Source organism: Mchenga conophoros, linkage group LG20, assembly GCF_057382185.1.
Source record: "Mchenga conophoros isolate Kocher_MC1m ecotype Shallow Benthic linkage group LG20, M_conophoros_male_GT1.1, whole genome shotgun sequence".
Lineage (NCBI taxonomy): Eukaryota > Metazoa > Chordata > Actinopteri > Cichliformes > Cichlidae > Mchenga > Mchenga conophoros.
The window spans coordinates 33325927-33345979 of record NC_140545.1 but is presented as its reverse complement, the minus strand read 5'-3'; the positions used below and the strand labels follow the sequence as shown (position 1 = coordinate 33345979).

Here is a 20053-nt window from a genome sequence, read left to right as displayed (position 1 = left end):
TTATTTCCTCTTAAGTGAGCAATAATCTTCATCTTTCTTACAAATGTCTCCATGTCTGAGTCTGACGCACATTAACAAACGTTATTTTTCGCGCTGGCTACCTTCTGATTACCACGGGCGCAATGAAGTTACATCTGCACCTTGAACGCATCACAGGGAGGAGGACTAGAAAAGGTGCTGAAGGTGTATCCTGTTCGTAGGATGTCATTAGTTTGTGATTACTGAGCGAGTATGTGCATGCCGTCGCTGGAAACGATGCGGGGCTTATTTAAAAGGAACTCATTCAACAGAAATACGCACTAACATGCCTGTGAGACTCAACTGCGTTCCGGACCTTTAACCCCTGCCAGCCCGTGGTTTAAAAGCGCTCCTACCTCTGCCCAGTTTCACCAGTTTAATCCCTGTTGGCTTTTCAAATTAAGAGTTTGGCTAATAAAACACGTACTCCACTGTGGTTTAGTAAACTGTACTGGTGGTTTACGGAGACTCTGGAAACCACACGACTCTTCAAATAGACGTCACAGGGGTACAAGATGTAGCATCATACGCGAGAATTTACTGTTAGGGATGCGTCTGTACTACACTAACTACACGTTTGCTCGTTAGTACTGCTATTAGAACAAAAGTATCTGGATACATCCTCATCCGCTAAAAACCCACATTGTAATATTAATAATAAGACTTTACTTGTTGAGTTATTTAAACGTGGATTTAATTGGGCCATCTTAAGTATCAGAGGTAAAAGTCGCCTATTTTATTCATATAAATAAATTTTTTTTTTCTCATATTAAACCCACGCATGAAGTATTTCACTTTCAGAGGATCGATATTCTGACTGACACTGAGTGTTGACTGGACAGATGGGATCGATAGCTTTTAATTATTAAAACCTCTGGATTTCTAAGCCAGGCTTCGCGGTGGGTTTTCGGCTGTGGACCTTGGAGCGCAGCGGGGCGGGGTCTCTGTCAAACCTGTTGTGCGTCTCTCCGCGCGGACTGTGCGGATCCGGGTGTCTGCTGGGGTCTTTTGGAAGTTTCTCGGGCTACTCGGACGCCGGGAGGACGGCACAGCAGCCTGGCGAGCTCAGGTGAGTCGGACCCGGACCTCATCGCCCCCCTTGTCACGGCTCTGAGTTGTCCCGCTGCTGTAGGAAGGAAAAGGCGTGAGAGTCAGGCGTGTCTGCCCGACACACGCCAGACTCCATTCAGGAATGTAGTAGTTTTAGATGTTGCCGGTTTTCCGTTAGGCTGTTTATCTGAGGGAGGCAGCTGCCGATGGCTTTAGAACCGGGAGGAGATGCTCTTTGACTCCGCTCAGAAACATTGATATTATGACCAGCACCAGGTTATGTCCCCCGGGTTTAATTTACAGAGCCGTAAATACAGAGCGGCTCAGACTCTGGACTGGGAGTTTAAAAGTGGACAATCCCTTCAGGGAGTCTGGCCGGCGGTCTGACTGAAGCCGGTTTAACAGCAGGAGTGATAAATGTGGTGCTGGGTTCAGTTTGTAAGTCTGCCTCCTCACTGAGTGCTTCTGTGTGTGTCCGTGTCGGCCGTTTCCAGCCTGTCCTGGCACGGCACGGCACGGCCGCAGCAGCCACTGAATAGCTGGCATTCCAACACACACAGACACACACACTCTCACACTCTGTGCTGCTGTTATGGCTGGAGCGAGTTTAGAAGTCACCTTTGCAGACTTGCATAAGGGAAGTGAGCATCACGCGACACTCTGAGAACATAAACAAAAAACAATACAACCCCCCCCCCCTCCCTCCCCGTCCTCCCCCTCTCCTCCCCCTCTCCTCCTCCTACACAAACACACAGAAAGTTGCTGGACCTGCTCTTTGTTCCAGTTTAAATTAATGTGGTCAGTATTTCTAGGGAAACTGGGCAGGGCCGCTGATATTTTCTGTTTGGGCCCTCGGGGCCCCTTAAGCTCCTGGATACCACATGACTCCAGGCTGATGCAGATCTGCTGGTCCTGATTCAGTTTTTAAAGTTGCACTGTGTTACCCTTCCACAGATCCTGCTCAGGCTTTAACTGCTGCTTTGTTGGTGTATCAGACTTCCTGTCTGTGGTTGCAGCATGTTGGCTCCTGCTGAATGTAGCCTATAGAATAGTAAAGTTGTTGGGACTCCTTCCAGAGGCAGAAGTGGCGCTCTGGTTTAGTTTGCAGTGACAATCCGGTTGATGGTGCTGAAGGAGATTATCGGTCTGAGTCTGTGGTTTGCTGAAAAAGTGCGAAAAAGAGCAGAATGCTCCTTTATTATTTTGTGATGTTTAGGAACAGCTGAACCTTTTTTTCGTTCAAACTCTTGATGTTCTGCATGAAGGTTTGAATTACTGAACACAATACATGGAACACTGGGGAAAATGGTTTGTTCAGATACTTAAAGTTCATGCTTTTAAAGACAGAAAGAAACTGTGTTTAAATCTGGATTCCAGTGCTCAGCTAACTTGCTTCAGTTTACCCACTCCTCTTCCAGACATCTTGCTATCTTGGGAATGTTTCCAGTCACTTAAGCTCATCAGCCACTTTATTAGGTACACCTGTTCAACTGCTTGTTAGCACAAATATCTAATGAGGCAACCACATGGCAGCAGCTCATTGCATTTAGGCATGTAGACATGGTCAAGCTGACCTACTCATCAGAATGAGGAAGAACAGTGGTGGTTGTTGGTGCCAGAGGGTCTGTCCGAGTATTTCAGAAAATGATCATCTGCTGGGATTTTCCCAAACATGCATCTCCAGGGTTTACAGAGAATGGTCTGTAAAAGGGAAAATACCCTGTGAGCTGCAGCTCTCTGGGTTAAAATGATGTGTTGACAAGCTGCTTTGAGGCGATAAGAAAGCAACATTTACTTAAATAACCACCCATTGCTGCCAAGGTATGCAGAAGAGCATCTCTGAACGGCCAACACATTGAACCTTGAAGCAGGGTTACAGCAGCAGAAGACCGAAAACTGAGGCTGCAGTTCCCGCGGGCTCACCAAAACTGGGCAGGAGAAGACTGGAAAGACATTGTCTGGTCAGTCTCAATTTCTGCTGCATCATTCACATGATAGGGACAGACTTTAAACAGCATGACAGCATGAATCCATCCTGCTTTGTGAACAGTTCAGGCTGCTGCTGGTGAAATGGTGTGGAGCATATTTTCTTTGCACACTTTGTGCACCTTAGTACCAACTGAGCGTCTTTTAACCATCACAGCCTGCCTTAATATTTTTACTGAGCATGTCCACACCTTTCTGACCTCAGTGTACCCATCCTCTGATGACAGCTGCCAGTTTTAATGGTCACCAGGACATGAAAGCTGCAGGTGAAATATGAAAGAATCTGCCTAAAAGGTTTTCCTCAACATTAAGTTTTAAAAACCTTCTTTTTCCTCTCAGAAGATTTACTCGTACCTCCATCTGTGCTGCTTTTCGTTTGAACACCACGTCTTTCTTATAATTCTGGTTGAAATGATTTTGTGTTTGGATTTCTGACTGTACGCACTTCAGGTTTCTTTTATACAAAACCTCGTTCTTTTAGAGAAAAACAGAAAAAAAATCACAGAGACTGAAAAAAATCCAAACATGAATTTTGATTATTGATTAAATTATTTCAGTTTAACTCACAAGCAAAGCCGTGTTATTCCTCCAGCTCCTTTTTATTGAAAAGTACAGGAGCTGCCCACATGCTGCATAAGTAAGACAATAAGATTATAATAGAACAACAAAATGCATCAAATACATAAAAACTGTCCAAATGAAAAAATATCATAACTAATGTTTAATAACCTTGATAATTCACAGTAAAGGTGATTCACACGTAGATGGAACAAATGGAAACTGATGAAAATCAATTAACAGATTTAAAATAGAGGCAGTGTGGTCAAAGTTTATTGAAAACAAAATGAAGGTTTCGCTGCTGGCAGTGAGGAGCAGCTCTAATGCATGACTTTGTTTCTTTGTGCAATCATTAGATTTCTGCAGCAGCCTGACAGTCACAGTTCAGGGCCGCACTGATAAAAATGTTAAATTGTAGATTTTCTGAATGGACTCTGGTTTAAAGAGACAACCTGAAGACTCCTTTACCCGATTTAACCCAGAAACCCGAATGAAGCTCACCCACTGACCACCCTGGCATGTGATCGGCTTGAGGCAGTGACATCATGCTCCTCCTCCTCATCCTCCTTTTCCTCCTCATCATCAGTGAGATGAAGATTACTTAACTGAAATGCCCATTTGACTAATCTGAAGGGTTTAGTCTGAGTCCAGCTTCAGAGTCAGATTACTGTCTAATCCACACACACACACACACACACACACACACACACACACACACACACACACACACACACACACACACACACACACACACACACACAGGGTTAATGTGCTTTAATCTGCAGTTTTAGTCCAACTGGGCTCGCACCAGTAACACCAGCACAGAGTGCTCTACTTTCCTGAAAGTCACCATCGTGTTTCCTCGTTTCCTGCTGCAGAGGATTTGATGCAGTGTTAGCAGATGAGCTGATCTGATCAGCTAATTGATTAATCAGCAAATACAAATAGAGTGAGGTCTTTTTAAACGGGGCAGAATCTGCAGAATCAGTGACAACATCACTTCACAGATGTGAGAAATATGTGATTATTTTAGTCCTGTGTGTGATCACTGTGAAGACCACTTTGGTTGCTGGTGTTAATGTGCCATTTCTATATTTCTATATGCTCTGGTTGTACAATGTACTTTACTACTGCGCTGAATGTGTTTGTGGAGGTGCGAAGGCATAAATAACAGATAGAAAAAGTGTTCACGATGATGTGAGAGAAAGATCAGAATAAATAAATGTTAACGAGGAAGCTTCTTTCGGCTGCTCCCTTATTCACAGCGTGTCTGATTTGGCAGTTTTTACACCGGATGCCCTCCCTAACACAACCCGAAAGAGTTTTGTTTTTTCGAACCGGGGATCTTTTGCTTGTTAGGCGAATATGTAAACTAATATTAGTCATCATATTTAGGAAACAAGTTGGAGACGGTGGAGATGGGGGGGGAATCCTAATACAGGGGAAGAGGATTGTTAAATGTTCTGGTTCTCCACCCCCCGCCCTGTGCTCCGAGTGCTGTGGAGAGACTCTGAGCGAGGATCTGCTTCTAACATCTGAACTCAGTTTATAAAGGTTTATAAAGTAACAACAAGATAATCGGGGTTAAAATTTTACTCTCATAGTATTTTATGTTTGCTTTACATTGCATTACCACCCCCTCTATAAATAAAAGCCCACACTGACTCACAAGAGGAAGTGACATTTTCTCAATGAGCCTGTGGAAAGATCATCAGGCGCTCCTGCAGCTGCCTTTGTCTCTCACAATCTTTTACTGGGTCATGTGATACTTTATAGTCCCAAAGATGTGAGTCGTGACCGAGCTCAAACAGCTGGATGTCCTCCCTCACCTCCTTATTTTCACTTATTAATATAAAATTAAAGTTCAATAAGTTGAGGAGATCCAACATAAAAGGAAACATTTCAGAAAGTTTAGTAACTGCACAATGTTTGTTAAGTTAGTGAATAATCATGTTCAGTCATCCTAATGACAATTATTACATTAAGATAAGTTTGACTGAAGCCATGTGGAGGCAGAAGACATCCAAGCAGGTTCTATTTTTCTCTCATAATCTACTGATTGTTCAGAAAACGTCAAGTGACATCTCAATGAGAGCGACGGAGCACGTTTTTTTCTCTTTCTTCTTTTGTGTTTAGAAATGACTCACAATACTTATCAGTAATAAAACTGCTTCCAGATAATTTCCCGTCCATCTGCTAATCGAGTAATCGGGTCAGGTGTGGACTGCTTGCTGGTTTCTGGGGAAATAATCCTACTGACATGTGCGAAGGGGGCCAACGGGGGCCCCGCTGACAACTCCTTCCCCTCAGGAGGGGAATTATTATCTTCAGCCCTGCAGATAATGTGATAAAGACTTTTGTAATGATTTATATAACTCTGTGTCCTAAAGATAAATGACAGTTTGGGAAACATGAGAAACACAAAAAAGACAAAATAAAGAAAATACATTTGAGTTGAAATTTGTTTCGTAAATACTAAAAGTGTTCGCCCGCTTTGCTGTCAGTCTCGAGGAGCTGAGCTGAAGTCAGTGTGACGTGACGGAAACAGCAACAGTGTGTGCGCTTCACTGTTTGTGTGTCTGATTAGCTGTCAGTTTCTAATACAATCTGTGTGACCATCTGTTTTACTCCACTGTACACACTGGGTGTGTGTGTGTGCTCCTGGGAATTGTTATCACATGTTCCATGTATGCACACACGCCTGCACAGGTGCTGTTATGTGTCTGCAGGTTCTTTTAAAGATAATTGGAATTAATTTAAGATCTAATATCTGCAGAAGGTTCAGTGAGCGAGGCTGCTCTCCAGATCTGGATGATGTTTGGGAACGCGATCACTTCAGATCAGTTAAGTCTGGTTTAAAAATAGGTAGAAAAGTTTGGTGTGTTTGTCGGTGACACTTCTCTGACACATTATGGGTGCAGTGAACCAGAAAGAGTGAGAACATACACTGGGCTATATCTTTGCTCTGATAAGGAGCAGCTGTACTCACCAGCACACAGCTGAAACAGTCATCAAGCTGTGTGCCGGCTGTGTGCCCCGTCATGATTGGCTAATATGTTGTAAAGCAGATTGGGTTTTTGAGAGGCGGCGGGGCAACCGCCATCACTCCATCACTGGCGTTGGGCAGTTTTCCCATGAATTTCTACTCAAGAGTCTCCTGAGTGGCGACTCGCCCGCACGCTCGCTGCTGTGTCAGCTGTAATCTTGCTTAGCACAGCTACCAGTGAGCCGCATCTTCCCACAGAAAGCTTCCCCCGATCACCGCTCGATGTATCTCTGCTTGTCTAAGTGTCTAAAAGTCTCCAGGTTTCATTTGTTTCCTCCGAGCGAGGAGCTTCGCGAACCAACTGAAAGTCGTCCCGCTCGTTTCTCAAACCGCCCTCCTCCGTGCTGTCTGCAGCAGCTCCTCGTGATCTTCACTCAGACCTCCTTACTTCTTTATCGACTTTATTTATAACGTTGTAGTCTTAAAAGTTAAAATATAAAGTAAACTGTGAGCATTTTTGTGGATGAGCAGCAGAGTAATGACTGCTGTAGCTGCTCTTGGCATGGTTTTCAGTTCTTCTCAGTTTTGTCACCTGAAGCTCTTTATTAGCGCTTATCTTGAACAAACATGAGCAACAGAAACAGCAACAGTGAAATAACCGGAGATTAGCTTCAGCGCTCAGAATATTAAAAAGAGGAGTCTCCTTCAGAGCCATATTTTCCAGCAAAGACCCCGAGACGAACCAGCAGAGCCGCACGTATCAGCGAAGTGTTTTCATGGTTTGGACTTTTGCTGACGTCACACGCTGCTCTGTGAAACTGAGCCGAGCTGTTCTCTGATGTTTTATGCACCGAACGATTAATCGATCTGTGGCCCGAATGATGTTTGCTGCTTTTCACACATAAAATCTGATTAGAACATAGTTTGACTCATAAAAACAAGAAATACAGAGAAAATCTGACTTTATGTTTTATCAATTTATGTTTCTGAATTCTTAATAAAATCAAATCTCCAAACATAAATTCCCCCAAACGGACCCCAGAATCCACCTGGAACCAGAATCAGACCCTCTGAGCAGAAAACGGCACTGCTGGTTTGGGTGAACTGACCCTTTAATGTTATTAATCCTGTAGGACAACCACTGGCTGCAGAACATCAGAGGATCTTGTGTGTGTGTGTGTTTCATGTGTTCCTGCAGATGAAAGAGTTGCTGGTTTGATTCCTCAGGGACTCTCAGCCAGCGGCTGGCTGCTACTGATTTGAACCACAATGACGCACACACCAATCCTCAGGAGGTTGTGTGTCTGCGTGTGCGTGCGTGTGTGTTTCTCCTGATCCAGGTTCCATCATGTTTTTCTTTTGTTTTGGTTGCATTCTTCTGAGCAGCTTCACTTCAAGAGTACGAGTTTTCTTGGCGGAAGTTGTCTCACTCCCCGTGTTTTCTTTGGACACTGTGGCAGCCAGCTATCCCGGAATGCATTTCACACTCCCCCAGCGGCTGAATGGAGGTGCTTCGTTTTTCCCTCCAGGGACTGCCGGTCAATCAGCGAGGACTCCAGCAGCTGCAGAGCTGAATTCAGAGCCTCAACTTTTACACTGAGGATTAATCAGATTGATCCAGTAAATCGAATCAGAGCGGACTGATATTCTGTAAATAGACACAACCTCAGAGCATGAGCCAGAGTCAGTGTACTATAGGTGCAGTGTGACAGGTACTAAGTGGCGGTGGTGGGGTACCCGGGTGTGACGTCAGCACAGGGGAAGCTTGAGATCAGCAAAGCCACAGCGTTTAGAAGAAGCTGTCACTCAGTGCGTTTTTATTTTTTTCTATTGTCCAAACACTGTATATAAAAGATGGACACAAACCCCATGACATCACCTCGTTTCTGGATGGACTTTGCTTTGAAACCTGGGTGGATAAAGCCAGCCAGAATCATTGGTTGACATCTATAATGCTGCTGGGTCAAACAGTAAACATCATTTAAATGACTCTTTGTAAACTATCACAATATCTATTCAAATGTAACTGATTACAGGCCAACTGATACAGAATATTTAGGATAAGGACCCAAATGCAGGACTCACGAACACAAAGGCTGATTCTGTGATGCACTGAGTCTTCTTCAGTCACCTTTGTCACTCAGCATGTGTTAATAGACCTCTCTGCTGAATCACACGTGTTATTAATCTCTGGCTTTGTTCCACTGCTTGTCTTCTATCCCGTCTTCCTTCTCTCACCTCAACCAATCGCAGCAGATGGCCCCGCCCCTCCCTGAGCCTGGTTCTGCTGGAGGTTTCTTCCTGTTAAAAGGGAGTTTTTCCTTCCCACTGTCGCCAAAGTGCTGCTCATAGGGGGTCATATGATTGTTGGGTTTTTCTCTGTATGTATTATTGCAGGGTCTACCTTACAGTATAAAGCGCCTTGAGGCGACTGTTGTTGTGATTTGGCGCTGTATACATAAAATTGAAATTGAACTGAATTAAAGTAAAAGAGGCAGCTTTATTGCAATGTAGCAAAATTACTCAATACAGAAACCAACAACTGAAATGAGGAACTGAGATGCTGGGAAACTATAAACTGGAGAGCTAGAAACTAGGAGCGTGGATGATGAGGACCACGCAGGAAACACTCAGGACGTGGGGATGCCGAGACAACGGGCAGAGGAAAACACACGAGGGACTAACGAGGGAGGTAGAAACCCAGCTGGGAGAGATCAAACATAACGAGACGGGGAATACACTAACACAGGACGTGAGACTGTCAAAGTAAAACAGGAAACACGAGACAAACACAAAGACACGGACTTGACACTGAGACAAGGAGACACAAAAACATGAAACACAGGGAGACACATAGACAGAAGCCTAAAGACTATAAACTATAACATGAGCACAAAACCATGAAGAGAAACGAAACCACCACCACCAACAAATCAAAGAATATGAACTCAAACCAGAAAGAACCAGAACTGATATTTGGTCATGTAAAAATATGTATTGGCCAGTTTTTGTTACCTTTTTTGCATTTCAACACACAAAGCACAAATATTTCCCTAACATCATCTTTTTATCCTTAGTTTTCACATGATGTCAGAGCCACTGGGACATGCCCACCTGGAGCACTGCAGTCCTTTGCCCTCCAGCCATCCTTTGAACATCTTCGAGTTTAACTTGCCAGATAGCTCCTGTGCAGTCGGGTGCACTAATCAGCGTTTATTTACAGCTGCCAGCAGGGCAGAGTTTGTGGAGTATGGCACCAACACCTCCCTCCACAGCAGCCCCGGCTGTCAGTGGTGGCTCATTTAAACCGTAGGAATGATTTACCCGACACTGGAAGAATACTCGGTTGACTTCACTGTTATGATGCGACATTAATGTGACAAATTTATACTACTGGAACTTCTCTGTCCAAGTCAGCAAAACACAAGTGTGGTAGTTCATTTAAGCTAGCTATGTAGCACTTATGTTTGTCGTAACCACACACAAGTTCGTGTTCTTCATCTCCCACACGGCCGTCTTACCTACCCATCCACAAAGAAAATGCATGTAGCTGTCTGTACTTTGAAAGCTTTCATCCTTGCAGTGGTGTGAGGTGAGCAAAGATACACGTAGATGACACTGAGCTGAAGCTCTGGGGGACACATCACCACTTTCAGAAATTTAAATAAAACCACTGGTTTTGGAACAAGTCCCCAAAATGTGTAGTTTCTCTTCACATCTTAGTTTTCGATTGATGGATGTGTGGATAGATGATCCAAGTCAGCGGTCCCCAACCCCCGGGCCACAGACCGGTACCGGTCCATGAGTTGTTTGGTACCGGGCCGCGATAGTTGAGGCTCAGGTGTGAAATTTATGGTTTTCAGGGATTTTATTGTTATTTTTTTAATCGTTTTTATCATTTACTCGGTTTCCCTGGGTCTTTTCCCGTGTGTTATGAATAAATCTTCTTTTTTTTGGTACTGTACTGGTTTTATTTTGTTGTATTTACCCGCGACTCCTTAAAGGCCAGTCTGTGAAAATATTGTCGGACATAAACCGGTCTGTAGCGCAAAAAAGGTTGAGAACCGCTGATCCAGGTAATCTTGCCTTGAGACAGGTGAAAAAAAACCAATAGTACTCCGACTGTCCACTATCTGCCCTCATGATGGAGTAATGTTTGGCCCGCCAGGGTAGCGAGTTGGTCATGTGACTAAACAAAATATGAATGATCACATTAAGTCATGGACTGCTTGGATCTACTAGTTGTTGTGCTGTTGCCTTCTGTTGAACAAACTGTGTGATGTCATCATTTTATATCATCGATGGGAGTTTCTCCCATCTCTTCTTTACTGTTTTAGATTTTCATTTATTAAATATACAGGCCAATATATGGCTAAAACGGACCAATATATTGGCCCTCCCAGTAAGGCTCTAATGAAGGCACATCTTTCCCCAGCACTGCAGACATCCTGTCAGACAGGCAGAGGTCCTCTTTAATGGGGATTCCCAGGAGCCCAAAGGTGGGGGTTCTCTTCAAAGACCTCCTTGGTCTTTGTGGTGTTTCAGAACCAGGTTATTGTTGAACACTGTGTGTTTTCAGGTTCTGATTCTCCTCCGTAAATGCAGCTTCATTGCAGTCTGATGAGCCTGAAGGCTGTCATATCACCCGCAAACCTAACAATAGGTTTGAAGTGTGGCTGGGCTAGCAGCCATGCGTGAAGAGTGCATGAAAGTGGGGGCTCATCACACAACCATGGAGGGATCCCAGCGCTCAGGGTGGAGGATGTGCACTCGCCCAGTTGGAGAGTCTGGAGGCAGCTGATGAGGGAGCGGAGCGTGCCGAACAGCTTCTCCTGTGTGACTGTATTAACACCAAGCTGTAGTTAAAGAAGAGCATCCTTATGTTGGTGCTGTGTCTGTAAAGGCCTGCAGGGAAAACGCACTCACCTGCTGCTAGACAAATTGGTGTTGGTGTCTGTCAGCTGGCACAGTCAGAGCGAGCATTTTTAACAATATATCTGTTAAAGTTTTGATAAACAAGGCAGTCCACTGCAGAACGTGGTCAGCTGTCACGGTATTCCTGTGGTTTCGTGCCGGTTTACTCTGACACAGCGGAGATAAAATCACTCATTTTTTAATGCAGAGCTTGTTCATCCAAATGTCATCTTAGCTTGCTACTGTGGGTGTTTATAGCTTACCAGCACAGACAGGCACAGCTGTATGGGAATGCATCCTAATGAGGGTTTACTAGTGTTTTACACTGCTGACTTATGAGTGATTCCTTTAACCAACTAGTATTTTGGGCGATAACTTGTGAGGGCACCAATGTTCCCTTGCTGTGACGTCCCTAAAACTCACCTGAAGGTATTTTACTGCAATCAAAATCTGAACTATTGTGTCCAACTCTTTTATCAAAAACATGATGAAGATTTTTCACTTCATTTTCTGGACTTCACGGCTTTTCCTTCAGGATTATCTCATGTGTGCCCTCTAAGAAATCTGAGAGAGTGCGAGTTACTGGTTATATTAGAGATTCTCTGGCTTAGACTGCAGTCTGCTTCTGAAGTCATTTAATGGACAGACTGAGGATAATCTCCACCTGCTGTGAGAACCAATGAAGTCAAATTCACACAAAGATGGTGGAAGAAAACACGCTTTAATTCATGTTTTTGAGATTTTCATGAAATTTGGTTACAGCTTGTTCTACATTTGGACAAAAGCCTGCTAATGTAAAATAACTCAGTTAATTAAGTTCTTATTAAGTGACTTACTGAGCAAAACTGCAGAAGTTTTAGACGTATAAAAGACATAGAAGGATGTTCCCGCGGATTCATGTTTTTACCGGTTTTTGATGTTTTATTGAAGTTCTCAATCGATTAATCCTGCAGAGAATCTTTGGATAAGCCAGAAATTAAAAATAGTTACTTCTGCAGTGAACCATAGCAGACTTTAGCATTCTGAAATGGTTCATAAGTGGGCCGTGTGCAGTCTGCTGTAGCAGGTGTGTTTGATGTTTTTTGTGGCGGCTTGAACCTGAACTGACAGACCTGATAAGACGGAGGAAGAGGAGGGCGGGGTGCATTGTGGTGTTTGGGGGTTGGAGGGTGACCAGAGGACGAGTTGAAACAAACAAGAACTCACAAAGACGAGTAAAGGGGGGTTCTGGGTGGGTGTTTGGGGGTCTATTGTTGATCCCAGATTAGGGTGGGGCCTCCACACCGATTATACACACACACGCATGCACCGTAGAGTGGAGTATGAATGAAGTGTCCTTGATCGCACCAACTGCTGAGCCCCCCCCCCCCCCCCCCCCATCCTATTCCTCAAACTCACCCAACCCTCCCCCACCCACCCTCCCATCCTCCCCCGTATGTGTGTGTGTGTGTGAAATCACACACACACTAACTGTGTGTGTAGCTGGAGGTGATATTAATAATCCATAAAGAAGCTGGTTTCTCTCAATCGCTCCCTGTGGAGCACGCACACACACACACACACACACACACACACACACACACACACACACACAGTGCTAACCAGCTGTCTCGCTGCCTGTCAGACAGACAGGATGGTGGAGTCACTTTCTGCCTTCTCACTGTAACACTTCAGTTTACAGTCACATATTTTCAGCTAATTTCCTGGAAACTTGAGCCGAATCTTTGCCGACTCTGTTCTCAGCAGCGAGCGTTCGGGAGGACGTGCACATTGACAAATTAAACAATCACCACATGTAAACATCGCCGTTTATATTTAGACATTTTATACAGAAATGAACAGCAACAACAAAAAATAAAAACCCTTCTTGCTGTTTACCTGCAAATTTCCATAAAACATCTGTGAGGTGCCATATGTTAGAGATCTGCTTTAGTGCAGATGCACTAATGCACTCATTTTGACTGACGGTTCTGCTGCACGTGGTGGAGCTGCAGACATGCTGCAGTGTTCAGCTGTTTGTGGAAATTCCTTTGGTTAGTGTTTCAAGTGTCCTCTATGCTGTGAAAGTTCAGCCACTCAGCAGTTACACTTACAAACTGATCTTTAGCTTATCAACAAATGCACCTGTAGTGTTTCCATCATAGACTGTTTATGTGCAGTTCCCTGGTTTCTCTGAGCAAAACAGGCCAAATCTAAGGGTGGAATGCTAATGCTAACTTACCAGCTGACGCGAGCAAGCTTGGCTGAGAAGTTGCATATCGTTAATATGCAATGATTTTCAAATTTGCTTAAAAAGCAGAAGAAAATAGTGAATTTGTTGTTTAGGAGTCCAAATTAGAGTTATTTACTTGGATTCCTGAACAGAAAAAAATAGTTTTAGTGGTTGATTGTTTTGATTGATTCATTTCTGACTTTTCAGAGACGTCTGGTGTGTCGGTTAAATCTTGCCATAAAAACATGATTTCAGTTTGTAAATTTTTAAATAAATAACAAAATAAGGACATAAAAAGTGATTTCTTGTTTTTATAGCAGATGGTCTAATAAACCATTTACAATATGACCTCTGATTAATTAATTCTCCCATATTCTATAATATCATGTATTTTATTTGAAATGACAATGTATTTATATTTATCTACAGATTAAAAGTATACACACTAGAATGAGGGCGAACAAGGGAGGTTTTTACATCACCAAATTTATATTATTACCTAATTTTAAATAAGGTGTAAGTAATATTGTGTAGACTTCAGATGTTTTACAGTAAAGGTGACACAAATATTAAGTAATTTTAGGTACTACATAAGTAAGAACCACATAATTTCCTGGTAATTTTGCAGAAAAACAAATAATATTTCCCCATCTTACAAAATTAAAGTACACTGTTTGGGGTGTGGCCTTACTATGGAGTGACTTAACCTGGTCCAGGTATTTTACAGCAAGGTCGGCACACCTGTCCTGCACACTACTTTTGAAAGTTGTGTTTGAACAATTAAGTGATGGGGGGAAAGAAGTTCATTATAAGATGGCATAGACATGCAAATGTTGATGCTAGTGATTTTTTTCTTGTAACCTGGTAAAGTAGAACAGCACATTTATATTGGTAAAAATACAGGATAGTTGAGAAACAAAACATCTATTCTGCACATCAGCATAATGAACAATAAGTAAAGATGGAAAAAAGCAAGACAAAAAAACAGGATATTCACAGTGTAAGATGGGAAAGATTATCTATTTTTCTGCAAAACTACCAGAAACGCAGTACTTGAAATTACTTGCAGTGTAATTTTTCCTTCTTTCCTGTAAAATACATAAAGATATACACTACTTAAAATGACTTATGCAGTACTTTAAATTACTTGCCGATTAATTTGTCTCCGTTCCAGTGAAATACCTGAAGTTATGCAGTTATTAAAATTACTCAAGCACTTTGGAAACTTACATATTACTTAACAAACTTGTTTATTTGTGTCCTGTAAAATGTGCTATATGAAAAGGTTGTGAGCAGGTTTCACCTCACAGTCTCCAGAGTTGCAGGTAGCAGCAATGTACCAATTACATGTACCATCACTGCCAATTAAAGGCTTTGCTTATTATAAAGGATGGGTGTAGCCATGGTGACATCACCCACTGGTTTGCATGGTACAGTTCTCAAATCCTCAATCTAAGTGTCTTCACTGACGCCATTTTTAGCTTTTTAAAATTTGCATGACAGGAGTACGCCCATCTTTTATATACAGTCTATGCTGACAGTGAAGTAGGAAAGGAGAGCTGTTCCTTCCTCGACTGCTTTCCAGCACTCTGCCAGTCAGTTTTGAGTGGGTACTGCTTTTCAGCAGCACAGACAGAAAAAATTGTTGTGCACAGATTTGGCCCTGGCACACAAACTGCCAGCACCAAGAATTATAACATCCTCATAACACAGCTTCATTCGGGTGGATGCAGTTTTCTTTTTGGATGAGTGAGATTCATTCATTCACTCATTGGTTTTGCAGTGAGGTGCACAAACACTGCAGTTAATGGCTCTCGATGCTTCTCGTGGTCAGCTGTATAAACACCACAGACTCACGGCACACCAGTATGAACAGCAGCCACAGTCAGCCAGTTATGCCTCACCTCATCGTTGTCTTTATGAAAAGATAAGAAGCCCCATAAACGACTATTCATGAGCAGAGCAGGTGGAGGATGAAGCTTTTATTGGGGCAAAGTCAGCTAACTTTTTAAGTATCAGATTTAATTGATTATTGTATTCATGCAGCTTTTATGTCCCTGTGTCTCTTGAAATTAAAAATGATTTATAATACTTCAAAATAACTGCCAAAAATAAGCAGCTGGAGGCTTTTCAGCATGATTACAGAGCAGTAAGACTCGCTTACAGAAGCACTTGGGTTTCATTTTGCGACATGTTTTATAATAAACAAAGAAAGTAAATTAGAGCTGAAACTTAATTTGCTGAAACTGAAGCAAAAGTGAGAAAGAGCCAGTGAAATTTTCCAGTGCAGGAGCTTTTCCTGGCAAGCAGCAGACACAATCAGGTCTGAGCGAGGAAGCTGTTTTACACCCAAACTGCTCCTGCTCAGGGGAACTTTTCAAAAAACTGTAAAATCTAGACTTCTGTTTTATAAGCTTGCTAAAAAAATATTCAGTCTTTCACAACGAAGGCCTTAAGGCAAAAACTATATGAAAGAAATCCGGTTACAGCTGCTACAATATGAATCACTCGCAGGACTGAATTTGCTGTTGTAATAAGCATTTCAGCCTCCCCGGTATCAGCTCACTGACAGTCCAGAGGTGTTTGGAATAAAACTGAGCATTAATGGGAGTGTTTCCTCCCGTTTAGTGGGTCCCAGTGGACGGCAGCCACACTTCCACCTAAAAGCGAACCTGTTGGGATGTTTCACTCTCTCTCTTGCCTCCCTGTGACAGCTTTCACACGTCCATGGTGTTGACTGCAGCCTGACAGCTGAGAGAGGAGTCACATCACTCTTCATGTCACTGGAGCCAGTTTAAAGTTCAGACTTGCGGCTTTGGGTGAGGACCAGGATCCGGACCGGGACCAGAATTACGCAGGGTTCAGTTTCAGGATTCCTGCACAGACAGGAAGAAACTCGCTCTGTGGTTAAAGTCAGGCGAGTTTCCATGGAGACGGTCGGGGTTACCATGGTGATGAGGAGTATGGCTGACGGCGAGCAGTGAGGGACCTCAGAATGATAGGAATACCAACACGAGCGTGTGTGTGTGTGTGTGTTTATAATTGGCTGTGATAAAATATTCTCTTTGATGTTGAAGTGAAGCCAGAACCAGTAAGCAAAGAACCAGTCACCCAGAACCAGCCGTCTGATTTGTGATATACATATACAGTAAGAGTCAACACAAACTTGAGCTGTGACACAAACATCAGTGACAAAACAGCGTGTGTGTGTCCGAGGATGCTCTCCAGCCTCACAAATGTCGTCCAGAGAGACGCAAGAACAAAGATTTGAGCGAGCTGAGGAGATTTCTGCAGGTGTGTTCCTCTTAACCTTGAGCTCTTTTCATCTCTTTCAGAATGACTTGTTATGCTCTTTGTGTAGTATTTGTAGGACTTTCACTCTTAGGAAGGAGTAGCAGCAGTCCTGAATCTCTTCCTTTTGTCAGTGGTTTGTCTGGTTGTGGACTGATGAGGACTGTGGTCTTTAGAAAAGCTTTTGTAGTCTTTTATATCTGTGTGCATCTCTGTAATGGTTCCTCTGACGCCCTGTGAAAGTTCATACCAGTCAATCTTTCCTAATAGGCAGTCTTTGAATGCCTTTATTTATAGACCGGCTCACCTCTGAATAAAGCAGCGTTGCACAATTCACTCACTCCTTAACTTAAAACACCTGACTCCAAGTAGCCTTTGAAGAAGCCGTTAGCACAGAGGCTTGCTTGTTTTTTGCAGCCTGCACTGCACAGATGACACAATGTGTTCAAATGATATAAAAGTGTAGCTGTTGTTGCGCTATTAGTTTAGCGTGGGGCTGTCAAAACTGGTCAAAACTTGTGTTAAAATGTAGAAGAAAACGCCCACACTGTCATGAAAACTGGGTGTTCCCGGGGTTTGAGCTGGAATTCTTTATTATTGTTCACTCTTTGGTTCTTTGTTGTCTTTATTGTCAGTTTTTGTCTGCGCGTGTGTGAAAAAGGAGTCGTCTCGATCAGTGTTTAACTTCTGCTTACCTCTGTTGGGTATAGTATGTGCATAGTGTGTAAATATAAGAGTATTTCACATTGTTTCATATGTTTTCTTGATATTAATACTATATGTAGAGTAAATTAGTGATGTTATAGCTGACCTTGGACCCCCGAGCCCCGTGTCCCACAAAAGGGGCGTTGTGACATATCTCCCAATAATAACACAAGTTTTAAATCAAACTCAGAGAGGATATAATATATATATAACACAGGACCTGATGAGGGCATTCTGCGATTGATACTTCATACATCGCATGAACTTCCTTTTTGTGACTCAATTGGACGGAAAGATTCAACATGTTCATGGGGATTCATCAAACCATCAATAATATTTAGATATTTATAAATATTTACCAAGCCCAACTGTGCTTAGCTCCCGAGATCAGACGAAATTGGGCGTGCTCAGGGTGGTATGGCTGCAAGCCATGGGGTGGCTGTAGCTCAGGACGTAGACCCTGAATCCTCCCTTAGTTATGCTGCAATAGACGTAGGCTGCCGGGGATTCCCATGATGCATTGAGTTTTTCCTTTCCAGTCACCTTTCTCACTCACTATGTATTAATAGACCTCTCTGCATTGAATCATATCTGTTATTAACCTCTGTCACTCTTCCACAGCATGTCTTTCATCCTGTCTTCCTTCTCTCACCCCAACCGGTCGCAGCAGATGGCCCCGCCCCTCCCTGAGCCTGGTTCTGCTGGAGGTTTCTTCCTGTTAAAAGGGAGTTTTTCTTTCCCACTGTCGCCAAAGTGCTGCTCATAGGGGCTCATATGATTGTTGGGTTTTTCTCTGTATCTATGAAGCGCCTTGAGGCGACTTTTGTTGTGATTTGGTGCTATATAAATAAAATTGAATTGAATTGAATTGAATAGATATGTCTGTGAAGGTTCTCAGTCATCCAGGTCTTCGTAGGCTAAGGAGCTTGGAAAAAGACGCTTTTCTTTCCAAGCTCCTTAGACCTCAGGAGGTAGAGCAGGCCACCTACTGATTGGAAGGTTGGTGGTTTGATCCCTGGCTCCTCCAGTCTGCAATGTCAAGTATCCTTGGGCAAGATACTAACCCCAAGTTGCTCTCTGATGCATCCATCGGAGTGTGAATGTAGTTAGAAAGCACTCAGTTTAGAGAAAGTGCTGGTGAGAATGGATGTGTTTGGATGGATGAATGTGGCATGTTGTATAGAGCGCTTTGAGTACTCTGGGAGAAAAAGCGCTATATAAGTATCAGTCCATTTACCATTTAGATATTTAACTGCTCTCCTCTGGGTTTCTCTGTTTCTTTTCTTTTTCTGTGGCTTCCCGTGTCGTGAATTATACTTCAGCAGGAAATTATGCTTACATGACCCGAAACGCCTTTTAAACCTACATCATAACCTCACACGTAACCCAACGTGCACCTCCTGAGAAATGTAATTACATGCTGGAACAATTTTCATGGTTAAGAGGGATTTCTGGTTGTGTCGTAAGTTAAGGCTTAGATTACCTGCAGAAGTGTAAATCAAACTTCAGTCTGGGTCTCAGTATGTGTGTGTTTTAGTTCCTGTTTTATTTTTTATCATATCTTGCGTGCTTCATATTGAGTTTTACTTCCCTTGTCTCGTTTATCCTGATTTGTTGCAGCTGTCTTCCCCGGTGTTTCCCATCTTCCTCGTCTCATATGTCTCATTGTCATCGATTGTTCACACCTGCATGTCTACCCTCACCTGTGGCTTGTGGCTGTTTCTTGATTAGCCCTCATGTGTATAAATAGTCGTGTCATCCCCTGCTACATGATTTTACTTTAGTACATTTTATTATTTTGTGGACTTTTATAAGCCAAAAAATGGTTTTCCTTTTGTTAATAAGTATGCCCCCCCCCCCCCCCCAAAAAAAAAGTTCAAAACATAACCCACAACAAAATGGCATAAATAAAGCAGTACAACACAATAAAAAAAACCACACACACACATTATAACAAAGGTAAATAGCTCATTAAGGAAAAATACACACACAAAAGGAACTCAATGAAGTACAAAACAAAATAAAGTAAGAATAGAAAGTACATTACCTTTAAGTAAAGTTACTTAAAAAGTTAAAAAAAATACAATAAAGCATGTAAAATGTCTCAAAAATGTTTTAGGAGGGATTTCAAGTCATCATATTTAAAAAAATTAAAAACAAAAAATGTAAAAATAGATTTGGTTTGAAGAAAGAAAACCAGGCATGAAAGAGGAAAAACAAGCAAATTTTTAGAAAATATGAAATATTTGGCTGCCATACATAGATATAAACATTTCCAACAACTGATATTATGAAACTGAGAGAGAGCATGATCACAAATAGAAATAATAACA

The 20053-nt window shown here is 42.6% G+C and overlaps 1 protein-coding gene across 1 annotated transcript in view; it reads left to right on the top strand.

Moving 5' to 3' along the window:
- Positions 1-737: 737 nt before the first annotated feature.
- Positions 738-20053, top strand: part of plxnb3 (plexin B3) — a 100162-nt gene continuing 80846 nt past the window's right edge. The window contains exon 1 of the mRNA XM_085258981.1: positions 738-1087. The gene's annotated coding sequence lies outside the window, so the exon portion shown is untranslated. The remainder of the gene's footprint in view (positions 1088-20053) is intronic.